This window comes from Carettochelys insculpta, chromosome 32, assembly GCF_033958435.1.
Source record: "Carettochelys insculpta isolate YL-2023 chromosome 32, ASM3395843v1, whole genome shotgun sequence".
Lineage (NCBI taxonomy): Eukaryota > Metazoa > Chordata > Testudines > Carettochelyidae > Carettochelys > Carettochelys insculpta.
The window spans coordinates 9,611,459-9,625,920 of NC_134168.1; the positions used below are offsets into that span (position 1 = coordinate 9,611,459).

Here is a 14,462-nt window from a genome sequence, read left to right on the forward strand (position 1 = left end):
TGTCACGGGAGGTTTAGTCTTCTGGGCTGGGCTCCTGCCTTTCTTTTTCCCCTGGCCCTTCCTTCCCTTTCGGGGGGGTTGGGCTCGGGGCAGGGTCGCCGGAGGACGCCACAGTGGGGGTGGTAGGAGCCCCGGAGCCTACGCCCTTGCCCTTGGCCAACAAGATGGAGAGGACCCCAGTGGCCCTGGACGAGGAGGCCGCCATTTCAGGGGCAGAGGGGGTGCTAGTGGAGGAGGAGGGCATCACCAGATGACTCCCCAGTGTCTGTAGAGGCCATGATGAGGGGTGCAAGGGTGAGGGAATTTATTGTTGGGGCACTTTAAGGGAGTGGGGGAAGGGAGGAGGAGAGGAGAAGGGAGGAAGGAAGTGACTGCCTACCCCTCCCCCAATGGCCAGGCTGAGGACCTCGTCAGGTGGGGGCGGGGCACGAGGAGAGAGGGACGTGCAAGGAAAACCACAACTCCCATCACAGATGGTAAGCGGCTCCTCAGAGTGCACTGGGATGTGGGGGCGGGGGGTGAGTGGAAGGGGAGGGGCTCAGGCACCTAACAGAAAGCAAAAAGGGGGGAGCCATGGGCACAAGAAGTGGGGGGCAAAATGGAAGGGGGGTAGAACCGGCCAAAGGAGGTGGGTTGGGGGGAGGAGTGTGCCCACGGGTGCCAGAGGATGGGCCCACAAAAGCTGCTGCAGAGCCTCACAGGAGCAAGGAGGAGGAAGGGGCAGCTGGTTAGAGTGGGGCTCAGATGGGAAGGGCCCCAGCAGTGGCTGGGTGTGGGAAGGCCAGTGGGAAAGGCGGTGGCTGCAGGGGTGAGGCAGGGACCACACCCTAACACCCTACCCCCGACTATGCAGAAACCCCTCTGGATCCGCGGTGGAGAGGGGCCCCACCCAAACTCACCGCTCCCCAAGCCGCTCCACAGGAGGCTGTGGAGGGGAGCCCAACTGCTGCTTTAAGAAAGCCCCTTATCTCCTCCAAAGCAGTGAGGGTGCAGCAGCCGGCAGATGAAAGTGTGGACCCAAATGGGGGGCCAGCAGTCTCCCCACAAAGGATGGAAAGGGGGGGCCCTCCTGCTAAGGGGCAGGGGGGAAGAGTCCCCCACACTCCACCCACCCAGCAGCTCCTGAGAAAACTAGCTGGAAAGGGTGGGGGAGTCGGGGTGGGGGGAAGAAGCAGCCTGCCTGCCGGGGCAGGAGAGAAGCTGGCCCAAGAAGGGGTGGGGGTCCCAGGAAGACAGCCCCACAGGGGCTGCTCACCCCCAGCACCACACCTGCCCACTTCCCGGTCTCCAATATGTGGGGAGGGTTCCCAAGTGGGGGGATGGACCCCACAGCAGTCCTGCAGGTCTCCTACAGGGTGTGAGCAGCTGGGGAGGGGGCTGCCCTGAGAGAAGAGGGGCCAGCTGGTCTCACTTAAGCTTGCTTTGAACAGAACAGAACAGAAGGAGGAGTTTTCCAGAGGCAGCAGGAGGAGGAGAGCAATGCTCATCCACAAGGGGCTAAAGTGCTGCCCAGGAGGCCCTGGGATTGGGGGAAAGGCTAAGCGGGCTCAACACACAGGAGCAGCCAAGCCAGAAGGAAGAACAGGCTGCTGCTGCTGCTGCTCCTGCCACGGCCACTACCTGGAGCAGGTACAGGTGGGAGGACTGGTCTGGGGAAGTGACCCAGGGAAGAGCTGCAGTTCTCATAACAAGGGGGACCCTCCCCACCCACCAGCAGCCACACAGGCCCCCTGGGTCAGAACGGGAACGAGCGGGGAGGGCCCGTATCATGATCGTGAGGGTTAGCCAGCAGCCTGGGAGTAAAAGGGTTAACCTCCTTAGCCAGGTGGGGTTGGCCTATAGGAATGTAGGTAAGAATTGAATTTTGTCTCTTCCCTCTTCTGTTCTCTGCTTTCTTTTCTTCTTCTTTCCAGCCATAAGGGAGAGAGACACAGAATATCTCCCTCCAAGAACAGGCCCTCCAATCTTCTGTAAGTCGGCTAAAGTTTAGATAGATGCATAAGGCTTGATTGTTTTATCGTTTGGGAAGAGGGGTCTGATGTCTGGGCCCTTTTTAGAAATGTTCTTTTACTTTCTTTGTAACTTTGTAATCTAGTCATGAGGTTTGCAACACAAATACTGTTGTCAAAATAGAAGTTCTCTCTTTTCCTTTTATTAACTTGGTATTGGTTAATATTTGTGTCCTGGTTTTTACTTCTGGGGCTAAGATTTCCCAAGTAGTCTCTCCCTGGCTTCCTTATTATTACTTGGGTGGTGGCAGTGAATTTTATCCCCAAAATCTAAGGTTTGTAGGGTTTTTGGGGAAATTTATTCCAAAACCTGGTAGATGAGGTTTTAGAGGTACTTTTGGTGGCCCCCACTTCTGCATTTATCTTGCTAGAGTGGGGAAAGAGCCATGACATGGTGGCAGTGGTGTTGAGAACCCAGGATTTTTAAAAGGACACAAGCTTTTCTTTTGTGCTGCAAGATTTGCAATTTTTTTCTTTTTTTTTCCCCCCTTTGTTTTTGTTGTTTTGTTTTTGTGCTGCCTCAGGGTGGGGCAAACAGAAGGTTAACTTTTAGCCACACACAGACCATCCCAAAGAGTTGGGTTTTTTTCCGAGCTTTCAGGACAACTGGATGGTTGAGCTAGAAGAGGGCAGGGAAGGAGCCCAGTACATGCTTTTGCGATCGGGCAAAATAGCCCGAGAGAAACCAACCCTTCCTAAACAACACCCTGAGGTAGAAGCAGCCTCAGAGCAAGGCAAGATGTCCAGCTCCAGGGACGATTCACACCCTGGAGAGGGGAAACAGCAGCATCTTCTGATGAGTCCAAGGGGAAGTGACCTTGGGGAGGCAGGAGGGGTCAGCAACCACCCTACTTCCCCCTCCCCAGCTCTCTCTATGTGGGATTATGCCTCAAGTGCAGGCCAGACTCTAACTGACAAAGAGATGGAGTTCCTCATGGAGGTGGAGGACAGACGTGCACAAGTAAAGCCGGCCGAGATAGCCGCAGAGACGAGGAGCGCGGAACTAGAGGCCCAAGTTGCACTGGAAAAAGCTAAGCGGGCGGATGTTTCAGGTACTCTACCCAACAACCCCATCACCATTCTGCCCCCCCAGGAGACTCCCCGTATACCAAGTAGGGGATGATGTTGAGGACTTTTTCCTCAACTTTGAGAGGGCCTGCCATGGGTACCACATTCCTCCTTCTCAGTACATGATGGACTTAACATCACGAATCACTGGTCCTCTACTAGTGGTGGCAGCTGACCTGCCAGGGGGCCTGGCAAATGATTATGAACTGTTTAAGCAAGAGGCCAGACTCAGGATGGGACTCACTCCTGAACAGGCCTGGTGTCGCTTCAGGGCCTCCAAGTGGACCCCAACCAAACCCTTCCCCAAACATGCCAGTCGTGTACTAAAAAAACTGGGAAACATGGCTCTCTGGAGAGAGAGCCCACACCCGGGAAGAAATATCTCTCCTGATGCAGATGGAACAGTTCCTTGAGGGGGTTCCGGGAGAAATTAGAGGATACATCCTGGATGGAAAACCGAAAAACCTGAGAGAGGCAGGAGTACTCAGTGCCCAATGGATGGAGCTGAGGGGGAAAAGCAGCCAGGAGAGCAGTCCGAGAGGGACCTTCAACAACCGGGGACCATCCAGACCCCCACTTTGCAGGAAAGAGCCCGACACACCTCCAGCAAGACTCTGGGGTTCCCCCTGTCACTCCATTCCATCCCCTGGGAACCTTCCCCGCGCCAGTGCTGCACTCATGGTGCGATGCTTTAAATGGAATGAAATGGGGCATGTCAAGGCCAACGGTCCCAAGAGTACCAATAGGCTGCAGCTCACCACTCTGGGGTTGCCTCCAGAAGCTTCAGGCCCCGATGTCTCACAGATCCCCCCCCAAGAGCAGCGGGAGACTGTGAGTGTGGGAGAGTGGGAGATAGTTGCATGGAGGGACACCGGAGCACAGGTGTCAGCGATCCACCAATCTCTAGTGGACCCCAAGGCCATAGACCCACAGACTCTGGTCACCATTCAACCCTTCAAGGATAACCCCTTTGACCTCCCTACTTCCTAGTTACTAGTGCAGTACAAGGGCTGGTCAGGGACTTGGACTTTTGCAGTCCATGATGACTACCCTGTTCCTCTGCTGCTGGGGGAAGATTTAGCCAACCACGTGAACCAGGTTAAGAGGGTGGGAGTGATCACACGAAGCACGGCTAACCAGACCTCCACACCTAAAACCTCTCCTGAGCCCAACAGGGATCAGGCTGTATGCCCATACAACCTGGACCCTGCAGTGATGGTGCCTGAACTCAGAGCAGTAGCTGCAAACACAGCCTGTGACCCAGTTCCTGAGCCCCAGGCCAGGTTGTCTCCAGACCCAGAGGGGGTGGCACAGCCAGTGCCAGGGTCAGAGTTGGCCACGGGGGACACCATGGAGTCGGCGGGGACAGCTGAATCTACAATGCTCCCCCATACACCGGAAGAAAGTGATCCATCCTCTGTACAGGTGCCCTCTGCTCCTACATTGCCTCTTGTGGGACCTGATCTGACATCTCCAGCTCTCAGATACCAGTTCCAGGCAGAACAAGAAGGAGATGAGAGGCTCCAAGGATCTTGGACGGTGGCCAGAAATCACCCACTGCCTCTCAGCCCTTCGAACAGAACCAGGTTTGTGGTAGAAAGAGGACTTTTAAACCGGGAGTCCCTTTCCCATGGGCACCAAGAGGACTGGCATCCTCATGGACAGTTGGTGGTCCCTACTAAGTACCAGGAAAAGCTCTGAAGCTTAGCCCATGATCATCCTAGTGGCCATACTGGGGTGAGCCGAACCAAAGCCCGGTTGAGAAGGTCATTCTTCGGGGAGGGGATGGGCCAGGAGGCCAATAGCTATGTCCGTACTTGTAAGATGTGCCAGTCTTTGAGGAAGCCCTGAGACTGGATCAAGGCACCCCTCCCCATCATAGAGGTCCCATTCCAATGGGTAGCTGTGGATATTATGGGTCCATTCCAGAAGAAAGCCCCCAGAGGGAAACAGTTCATATTGACTCTCGTGGACTTTTCCACCCGATGGCTGGAATCCTTGGCCCTAGGCAGGATAACAGGTAGGAACATGGCCCAGGCACTGACAGATATCTTTGCCAGGGTAGGTTGGCCCTCAGAGATCCTCACTGATTCTGGGACCAATTCCCTGGCAGGGGCAATGAAACACCTCTGGGAAGCTTTTAACCAGCTCAAGATGGCTCTGATGTCTGAGCCTGTGCTGAGGACCCCAGACGATGATATGCCTTTCGTCGTCACCACAGATGCTTCCGAGTGGGGAGTAGGAGCAATTCTGATGCAGGAAGGACCAAATCAACAACTTCACCCTCTTCTATTTCTCAGCAAAAAATTGTCTGAAACAGAAAGCCACTGGTCTGTCTCAGAAAAAGAGAGCTATGTGATTGTATATGCGCTACTTAAGCTAAGACCATATGTTTGGGGACGACGCTTCCATCTTCAGATTGACCACTCTGTTCTTCAATGGCTTCATTCAGTCAAAAGAACCAACAAGAAACTCCTTCGGTGGAGTTTGGCACTCCAAAACTTTGACCTTGATGTCCAGCACATTTCAGGAGTCTCCAATGAGGCAGCTGACTCCCTCTCCCGAAAGGAATTTCTGGACTCAATTACAAGGACATTCTTTCTATCTGTGTTGGTACTCCACGAATGTGGAGACACTTTGTTATTTCTCATGTAGATGCTAAGAATGTAAAGTGTGCATGTACTTGTTTTCTATGTCTTCTTTCAGACCTCCAGGTAGAAATCACAGCCAGTGTGGCCAGAGGCTGTCCAGCACTGTGTGTGATTTGGAGGGGTGTGTGATGATCATGAGGATTCTCCAGCAGCCTGGGAGTAAAAGGGTTAACCTCCTTAGCCAGGTGGGGTTGGCCTATAGGAATGTAGGTAAGAATTGAATTTTGGCTCCTCCAGTGGCGTGTCTTTGGGTTAATCTTAGAGGTGGACGTTAGGGAGGTTATGATGTTGTGGTTGATGTCTGTTTCAGACCGTCACATCAGGGACAGGTGATAGATAGAGGTTTTCTTCAGGCAGCGAAGTGAAGCTTCCAAATCACAGGCCCTGGTTCTCATGAGAGACTTGAATCATCTGGACATTTGTTGGAAGCCCAATAGATCAGCACACAGATAATCCAGGAAGTTTTTGGAGAATATTGGGGATAACTTCTTGGGACAAGTGCGAAAGGAACCAACCAGGGGCCTTGCACAATTTGACCTGCTGCTCACAAACAGGGAAGAACTAGCAGAAGAAATAGAAGTGGGAGGGAACCTGGGCTGCAGCGACCATGAGATCGCAGATTTCAGGTTCCAGACGAAAGTAAGAAAGGTGAGAGTAACATACAACCCCTTGATTTCAGAAGAGCACACCTGGACTCCCTGAGAGACTGGATGAGCAGGATCCCTTGGGAAACAAAGGTGAAGGGGAAAAGAGTTGAAGAGAACTGGAAGTATTTTAAAGACGTCTTACTGAAGACTGTGGGGGAAAAGCCTGATGTAAGGGTTAAAATTGTTCTTTTCCACAATAACCAGACCCCACTCTGTAGGAGGATACTAGGAGGTTATCTGCACCTTTTTGAAGTCACTACCTTGTCGCATTGAGACAATTTATCCTGTAAGCTCCTCTGTCTGGGTTGTCATGTGCCCTTATGGTGTAAACTGGCCTCAAGCACAGCTGATGTTTGCAGACACGTCTCAGGAGAATTCTTCTGACACTTTCAAATGTTAAAGAAGACAATTAATTACTCAACTGTCTGAACAAACTGTATAAAGAGTCCTGATCAAAACAAAAAGCAGTCAAGTAGAACTTTAAAGACTAGCAAAATAGTTTATTTGGTGAGCTTTCGCGGGACAGACCCACTTCTTCAGACCACATCCAGACCAGAAAAGACTCAATATTTAAGACACAGAGAACCAAAAACAGTAAGCAAGGAGGACAAATCAGAAAAAGATAATCAAGCTGAGCAAATCACAGAGTGGAGGGGTGGGGGGGAGTATCAAGAATTAGATTGAGGAAAGGACGCAGACGAGCCCCTATAGTGACTCAGAAAGTTAACATCCCGATTTAAACCATGTGTTAATGTTCCGAATTTGAATATATATGTCAATTCGTCCGCTTCCCTTTCTAGAAAGGAGCGATAATTTCTTTTCAGTAACACACATACCTTGAGGTCCTTGACAGAATGGCCCATTCCAGAAAAAGGTTGACTAACTGGTTTGTGGATGCGGAGTGTTTTAATGTCTGTTTTGCGCCGTTGACCCTTTGTCTAAGGGAGGTAGAAGTCTGTTCAATATACAAAGCATCTGGGCATTCTTGACACATGATGGCATATATGATGTAAGTAGAGGAGCATGAGAAAGTGCCCGTGATTCTGTGAGTTACCTGGTTAGGTCGAGTGATGGTGTTTGCAGAGAAGATACGTGGACAAAGCTGGCAGCTGGCTTTGTTGCAAGGAAAGGTTCCAGGCCTGGTGTTCCTGGGGTATAGACTGTGGCTGTTAGTAAGGATCCTCGTGAGGTTGGAAGGTTGTCTGCACGAGAGAACAGGCATGTCACCCAGGGCCTTCTGGAGTGTAGCATCCTGAATAAGAATAGGTTGTAGGTCTTTAATAATTGGTTGCAGTGGTCTGAGTTGGGGGCTGTAAGTGCTGAGCAGTGGTGTTCTGTTCTTGGCTTTTTTGGGCTGATCGAGGAGGAGCTGGTTTCTGGGTATGCGTCTGGCCCTGTCGATTTGTTTTTTTACTTCTCCTGGTGGGTAATTCAGGTTTATGAATATTTGGTTAAGTTCTTGTAGTTTTTGGTGTCTGTCAGTTGGATCAGAGCAAATACCATTATACCAAAGAGCTTGACTGTAAAGAATGGATCTAGTCACATGTGCAGGATGGAAACTGGAAGGGTGTAGCTAAGTGTAGCGATCCGTAGGTTTTCGGTACAGTGTGGTACCGATTAGGCCATCCTTGATTAGTACTGTAGTGTCCAGGAAATGTATCTCTTGCATGTTGTAATTGAGGCATAAGTTGATGGTGGGGTGTAGATTGTTAAAGTCTCTGTGGAATTCTTCTAGAGCCTCTGTCCCATGGGTCCAAATCATAAAGATGTCATCAATGTATCTTAAGTAGAGGAGTGGTAATAGGGGACGAGAGCTGAGGAATCATTGTTCCAGGTCAGACACAAATATATCAGCATATTGTGGGGCCATGCGGGTGCACATAGCAGTTTCACGAATTTGGAGGTCTAAATTGTCCCTAAAACGGAAATGATTGTGTGTGAGAAGAAAGTAACAGAAGTCAGACACCAGATTGGCTGTGGTGGCATCAGGGATGGTGTTCCTGATTGCTTGTAATCCATCTTTATGTGCAATATTTGTGTAGAGAGCCTCTCCATCCATTGTGTCAAGGATGGCGTTATGAGGAACTTTTCCGATGTTTATTAATTTCCTCAGGAAGTCGGTGGTACCTCGGATATAGCTGGGAGCGTTGGTGGCATAGGGTTTGAGGAGGGAGTCCACGTAACTGCATAGTGCGGTGGTAAGGGTGCCAGTACCTGAAATGTTAGGGCGTCCAGGGTTTCGAGGTTTTTGGATTTTTGGAAGTAAATAGAATCATCCAGGCTGTGGCTCAGATGGTGTGTGTGAGTGAATGAGGTCCCGAGTAGCAGCAGGAGGGAGTTCCTTCAGTCGTTGCTGTAATTTCCTTTGGAATTCCCAAGTGGGATCAGCGGAGAGAGGTCTGTAAAATGTGGTGTTGGAGAGTTGTCTGGCTGCCTCCTGTTCCTAGTCTGACTTTTTCAGGATTACAACAGCACCCCCTTTGTCAGCTGGTTTGATTAGGATGTCTTGGTTCTTTCTGAGACTCTGGACAGCATAGCGTTCAGCGTAGTTGAGCTTGTGTCTCCTTTGGCATTGTTTGTGTATAATGTCAGACTGAGCACGGTTGCGGAAGCACTGTACGTAGAAGTCCAGGCTTTCACTACCACCTTTAGGGGGAGTCCACGTAGAGTAGTTCTTGTTTTGTTGTTGGTAGCGGGGGTCGAGAGAGTCAGACTGTTGTTGCTAGGTGTGCTGGAAAAATTCCTTTAGACGGAGGCGGCGAAAGAAGGCTTCAGGGTCCCCACAGAATTGTATGAAGTTTGTGGGGGAAGTAGGGCAGAAGGAGAGACCCCGGGATAAGAGAGACTGCTCTGCAGGGCTGAGCTGGTAGTTTGAGAGGTTAACAATGTTGTTGGTTGAGCTACTGTTATTGTGGTTGAAGTATCCTGAGGACTGAAGTTATGAAGAAAATTTATTCTCTTTTCTTTTTTATAGATTCATAAATATCTTGTCTGGCACTGGTCAAGCTTCGTACTGTGGGGTCTTGTGTGGATGCCTGTTCGTTGATGATAATTTCAAGTACAGAGAGAGAGAGTCCTGAGAACTGATTCTCAGGGCTCCCACTTCTTTGGAAGCTGGCAGCCTGCATGCATGCAAAAAAAGTTTCCTTTTAGATCTCACTCTTGCCTCACTGCTTTGACCTGCAGCCTTGGACCTTTGGGGGACAATGTACCCCAGGGGAAAGTGGCTTCCCCGAACACTGGCGCTGTGAGCATGATGGCTTGGAACTCCAGCCGGAGAGGTCGACGATGAGGAACAGGATCGGGCCACAGCACGCATTTGAAGGGTAAGGGATCCATTTAAAATTCCCTGGTCCGCCTCCCGGTTCTCGTCCCCGACTGAACCAGCTGGCGGTAAGAGTCATCTTTTGTTCCTAAATTTTCTCCAGGAGGTTTGAGAGAGATTTAAAACGTTGGGAAAAGCTAACATAAGGTATTGGGTTGGTGCTGACTGACTGGTGGCGAGTCCAAGCGCATGGTTTTGAGTGAGTGAAGTCCGGAACAGAACCGGAGCTGCACTGGCACTGTCAGTGCTACTGAACAGCTGCTGAAAGGAAGGGAGTTTTCTCCCTGGCGCATAAGAAGTCTGAGTGATGCTGACAGTCTGTCTGGACTCCCACACTATCCTTGGAGACGGTTGTGTTGCTGGACGCCTGTGGTGCCCTTTGAGAGGGTAGTGCTGCTGGGCTATTGTGCTGTCCTTGTATGGGTGGGAATCCAAGTGATACATGATACTGTGCTATCATGGGTGGGAATGCTCCCTCGAGATGGTCTCCAGCTGAGGGGAAAGGCATCTCATAGCCTGGGACTCCCTTGTCTCAGATGATCAGAACTTCGAGTGAGCTAGGGAAACTGCCAGCAGGTTTGAAACTTAGGAGACAAGAAATTGATGAACATTTGGAATGACTAGGCTTACGGGAATGCCTGGAAACAGTGGCCACTAGGGGGAATTTTTGATTTGGAAAAGCTTGCCTGTCTTAGAGGTTTCCTCAAGGAAACACATCCTAACCAGATGGAATGTTGGTACCTCTGGGAGGATGTGGTAGAAAAGAAGAAGAACCAAAGCATAATGGCTCGCCAGAAACACTTTATTGAAAAGCTGCAGCAGGAACTGGGTACTCTAAGGAAACAGTCTGATTCCCCAGAATCAACGTCTGTGCTCCCCACTCTACTCAGCAATGGCACAATTATATCCTCAGTTGCCTGAGAATAAGGCTACCCCAACCCCAGTCCCTGACCTGCCAGAGGACCTTCTGGATCTGTGGACAGGCGGGCTACCACCACCCCTGCCTCCCACACATCCACCGCCTCCACCAGATCAGGCTTCTTCTGCACAAATAAGCCAGACACTGTCTAATCAATCAGAGCAGACCCCATCTCTGCGCCAGAGAGAAGCACCCTTCACCCCACTTGAACCGGGCCATCCTGACATGATTTATGACCCCATTAAGCCCCTAAGGGAACATACTCTTCAGGAGTTGATTCCTAGCTTTTACCTTGAGTTGCTTAAATCTGGCTGGAAGCCAACCGGTATTTGCACGGACACAAACATTGTTATCATTGCGAAGGATGCTTGCTCATTTGAAGTTTCGTTTCAGCAACGCTGCTTCCCGACTTTATGTAAGAACTCACAAGAGTCACCAGCCATCGATGTTTCTGATGAGGGAAACTCATCACAAGTCATAGAGGCTCCCCTTAGTATGTTTCCAGGGGCTTCAGGAGAGGCTCCACAGCGGATCCACATCCCATGCAGTGCTGCTGACATTTGAAACTTGAAGAACATTTTGCTTCCTTTCCAAGACAACCCCCAAGGATTCCGTGAGGAAATACAAAGGCTTCTTAACATTTATAACCCCGCTCATCGGGACATGGGTTGGCTTTTAAGAGGTAATCTGCCTCCACATGACAATGCAGCTTTAATTTGGCAACATCAGTTAGCAACCCCACATCATGAGGCTGCTCAACAGGCAAATGATCCTCTCCCTGGTCCACCCCCCCACTAATGATTATTAACAAAATGATTTGAACAATGACTTGAAGGGATTCCTTAATGCAATTACAGAGCTTGTCCCAGTGCGGAAGGACTGGTCAAAAATACAAGCTGTTAAGCAAAAGCCAGATGAACCTCCTGTCTCATACATTGAACGCCTCCTGTCTGCCTTTCGCAAATTTTCCCAAATTGACCCAGAAGTGGAAGATAATCATCCCATTATTATCACAGTTATAGTGGGCAATCTCCTCCCTGAAATCAGAGACAGGATTAAAAATAACGTTGCAGGCTTGAGAGAGCACACAATCCTTCAGATGCAGGGGGCAGCAATGCAGTTTGGGAAAGCTTGCAAGCTGACAAAGCAAAGAAAAAGGAATTAGAAACAACTCCCATGGCCATGCAAATAACAGATGTGCAGAAAAAGCAGAACCCTAAACAGCGCCCAACTTATGCACCGCCGTCACCTAGAAGTTGAAACGTTATTTCATTTTTTGTCCGACTGAACTTTCCCCAACAACAACAACAACGCTCACTAGCTAAGCCCCAGGGACCCCTAAGAACTGGGCACTGTCATTAATGTGGCAAAAATGGCCACTGGAAAAATGAATGCCACAAATGCCAGCAGGACGTGGCACAACAAAATCCAGGGTCTCTTACAACACCAGAGACAGCTCAATCCTGCTGCTGCTCCCTGGCCTGATCCTCCGAGCAGCCAAGATCTGCTTCAACAGACTATCCCCACGTGTTAGCCACTTGGGAACTGACCAACATTATGCCTGTAATTATTAACAGTGCCTTGAGGTCCTCACATTACCCCTTCGGACTTCCCCACAAGTTCCTGATCCTTTTATCTCAATACCTGTGAATGGACAACCCCACACATTTTTCCTTGACACTGGAGCGACCCTTTCTACTTTTAGACCATCTGAAACCTCCTGCCAAAAAGCTTCTTCTGTGATGAATGTTGTGCGAATAGGAGGTCAGTGTATTCCCCCTCCAGTCTCAGAAACCACACCTGTGACTCCTGGGCCCTTGTCAGCTGAACATTCTTTCCTGTTCTCTCCCTGTTCTCCTGCAAACCTTATGGGACGTGACTTGTTGTGTAAATTGGGAGCAAAGCTCTATTGTGGAGAGGAAGGGATATTTGTTGACGTTCCTCCCTATCAGACTCCAACTTTGATGGCATTACTACTCTCAGTGAAATCTCAGATATCCCAGAGACATTGTGGACCACCAACACAAATGAACTTGGGTTGCTTGCCTCTGCAACACCAGTACAAATAACATACAAACACAACATGCCTTTCCCAAGGGTACTCCAGGATCCGTTGTTGAGGGAGGCAGAAGAGGGCATTAAGCCTGTAATCTCTTCCCTCCTTGAACACGAGATAATTGTTTACACAACCTCACTATGTAATACACCTATACCACCCTTGAAAAAGGAGGGAAAATTTGATAACCAGGGGAAACAAGTCCATAGGTTTGTGCAAGACCTGAGAGCCATCAACAAGTTTGTAATCCCAGGTTTCCAGTTGTATCTAACCCTGCTACTATTCTTACCTCTATTCCAGCCACATCTAAATGGTTCTCTGTAACAGACTTATGTTCTGCCTTCTTCTCTCTTCCAGGTCATGAGGATTCCCAATTCCTCTTTTCCTTTTCTTTTTAGGGTCATCAGTTAACCTGGACACGTCTTCCCCGAGATTATTGTGAAAGCCTGACTTTGTTTTCTCAGTTTCTGAAAGATGACCTTGATTCCATACCTCTCCCCTGTGGATCTGAACTGGTTCAATATGTTGATGATGTGTTGATTGCCAATGAGACTGAGGAAGGATGTAAAACTGATGCTCTGCAAGTGTTAAAATGGTGAGCTGAAAGGGGTCACAAGGCCTCCAAAGCCAAACTGCAATTTGCAAAACAACAGGTTCAGTACTTGTGACATTTACTTTCAGGAGATGGCCGCCATTTAACACCTGAGCGGACCTCACAAGTACTCTCCGTTCCTCGCCCATTAACCAAACGTCAGGTCCCCTAATTGCTGGGTGCTGCAGGATATTGCAGATGGTGGCAGGGGGAATGTTATATTCTGTTCTCAAAGAAACATTGTTTTGTAAATGAATGCCTACTGATGTTCCCATGAAGTTCAATATTGTATTCAGCATTGTTAGTGAATCCTCCTTCATATTCTCAGGAAATTCAGCATTGTTTTGTTAATGAAATCCTGTTCATGTTCTATACGACTGAATAACTCTACCTCCCTGTAACTTACCTTCTGTTAATAATCTACAGGAACTTTACCTCCTGCTCCATAGGGAATTACCAAGCAGAATGTCATATGAGCGGTAGGAATTCAGTTTGAGCTGGAGGAGTGGACAAGGGAATTATGAGAAGGTCTCCCCTGGTTTGTTGGGAGGGGGGTGAACAAAGGAGGAGAGGAGGTATAAGTATTGCTCACTTCTTGTTGTAAGGTGGGCAGGCTTTGTGGAATATATCCCCCTGCACGCTATTTTGGAATACCAAATAAAGTACTTAGGCTAATCTCTTCCACTCTCGGTGTGTTATTGGGCCAGCGTTGCACACCGGGCAGGAACTGCCACTGTGCCACCTCGAGGAGGAGGCAACACAGACAATGGATTCCTAATTTCTCTGGACTCACCAGACCCCTTACTGTGCTACTCTTAGACTCAGCACCTGATCCTGCGAACTGGTCTCCGGATTGTGAATCTGCTTTCCTTTCCCTTAAAACCCTTCTCTCGCAGCCCCCAGCTCTTGATTTACCTGACTATAGTAAACCCTTCATCCTATTTTTGTCATGAGCAGGACGGAATCCCAGCAGGAGTTCTCTGTCAACTCTTTGGGCCCACAGCCTGCCCAGTAGCTTATTTTTCAGCAACCCTGGACACAGTAGCCGGTGGGTTTCCACCCTGCCTGTGAGCAGTTGCAGGTGCTGCTGAATTACTTGAACAAGCTCAACCTATCACATTTGGCGGAGCTGGCTTTTATATTCAAATTCGGCACATTAACACATGGTTTAAATTGTGATGGGAACATTCTGAGT

General features: G+C 49.5%; 1 long non-coding RNA gene across 5 annotated transcripts; it reads left to right on the plus strand.

The window, feature by feature from the left end:
* The first annotated feature begins 423 nt into the window (after positions 1 to 423).
* On the plus strand, positions 424 to 13,933 carry LOC142004986 (uncharacterized). 5 transcript variants are annotated; one of them, XR_012643039.1, is made up of 5 exons: positions 424 to 476; positions 1,431 to 1,629; positions 1,914 to 1,970; positions 9,350 to 9,701; positions 13,033 to 13,933. It is a non-coding gene; the product is annotated as an uncharacterized LOC142004986 (long non-coding RNA). The 5 variants fall into 5 exon arrangements; XR_012643040.1 differs by lacking the exon at positions 424 to 476 and adding an exon at positions 499 to 518; XR_012643041.1 differs by lacking the exons at positions 424 to 476; positions 1,431 to 1,629; positions 1,914 to 1,970 and adding exons at positions 5,800 to 5,938; positions 6,408 to 6,543.
* Positions 13,934 to 14,462: the final 529 nt, after the last annotated feature.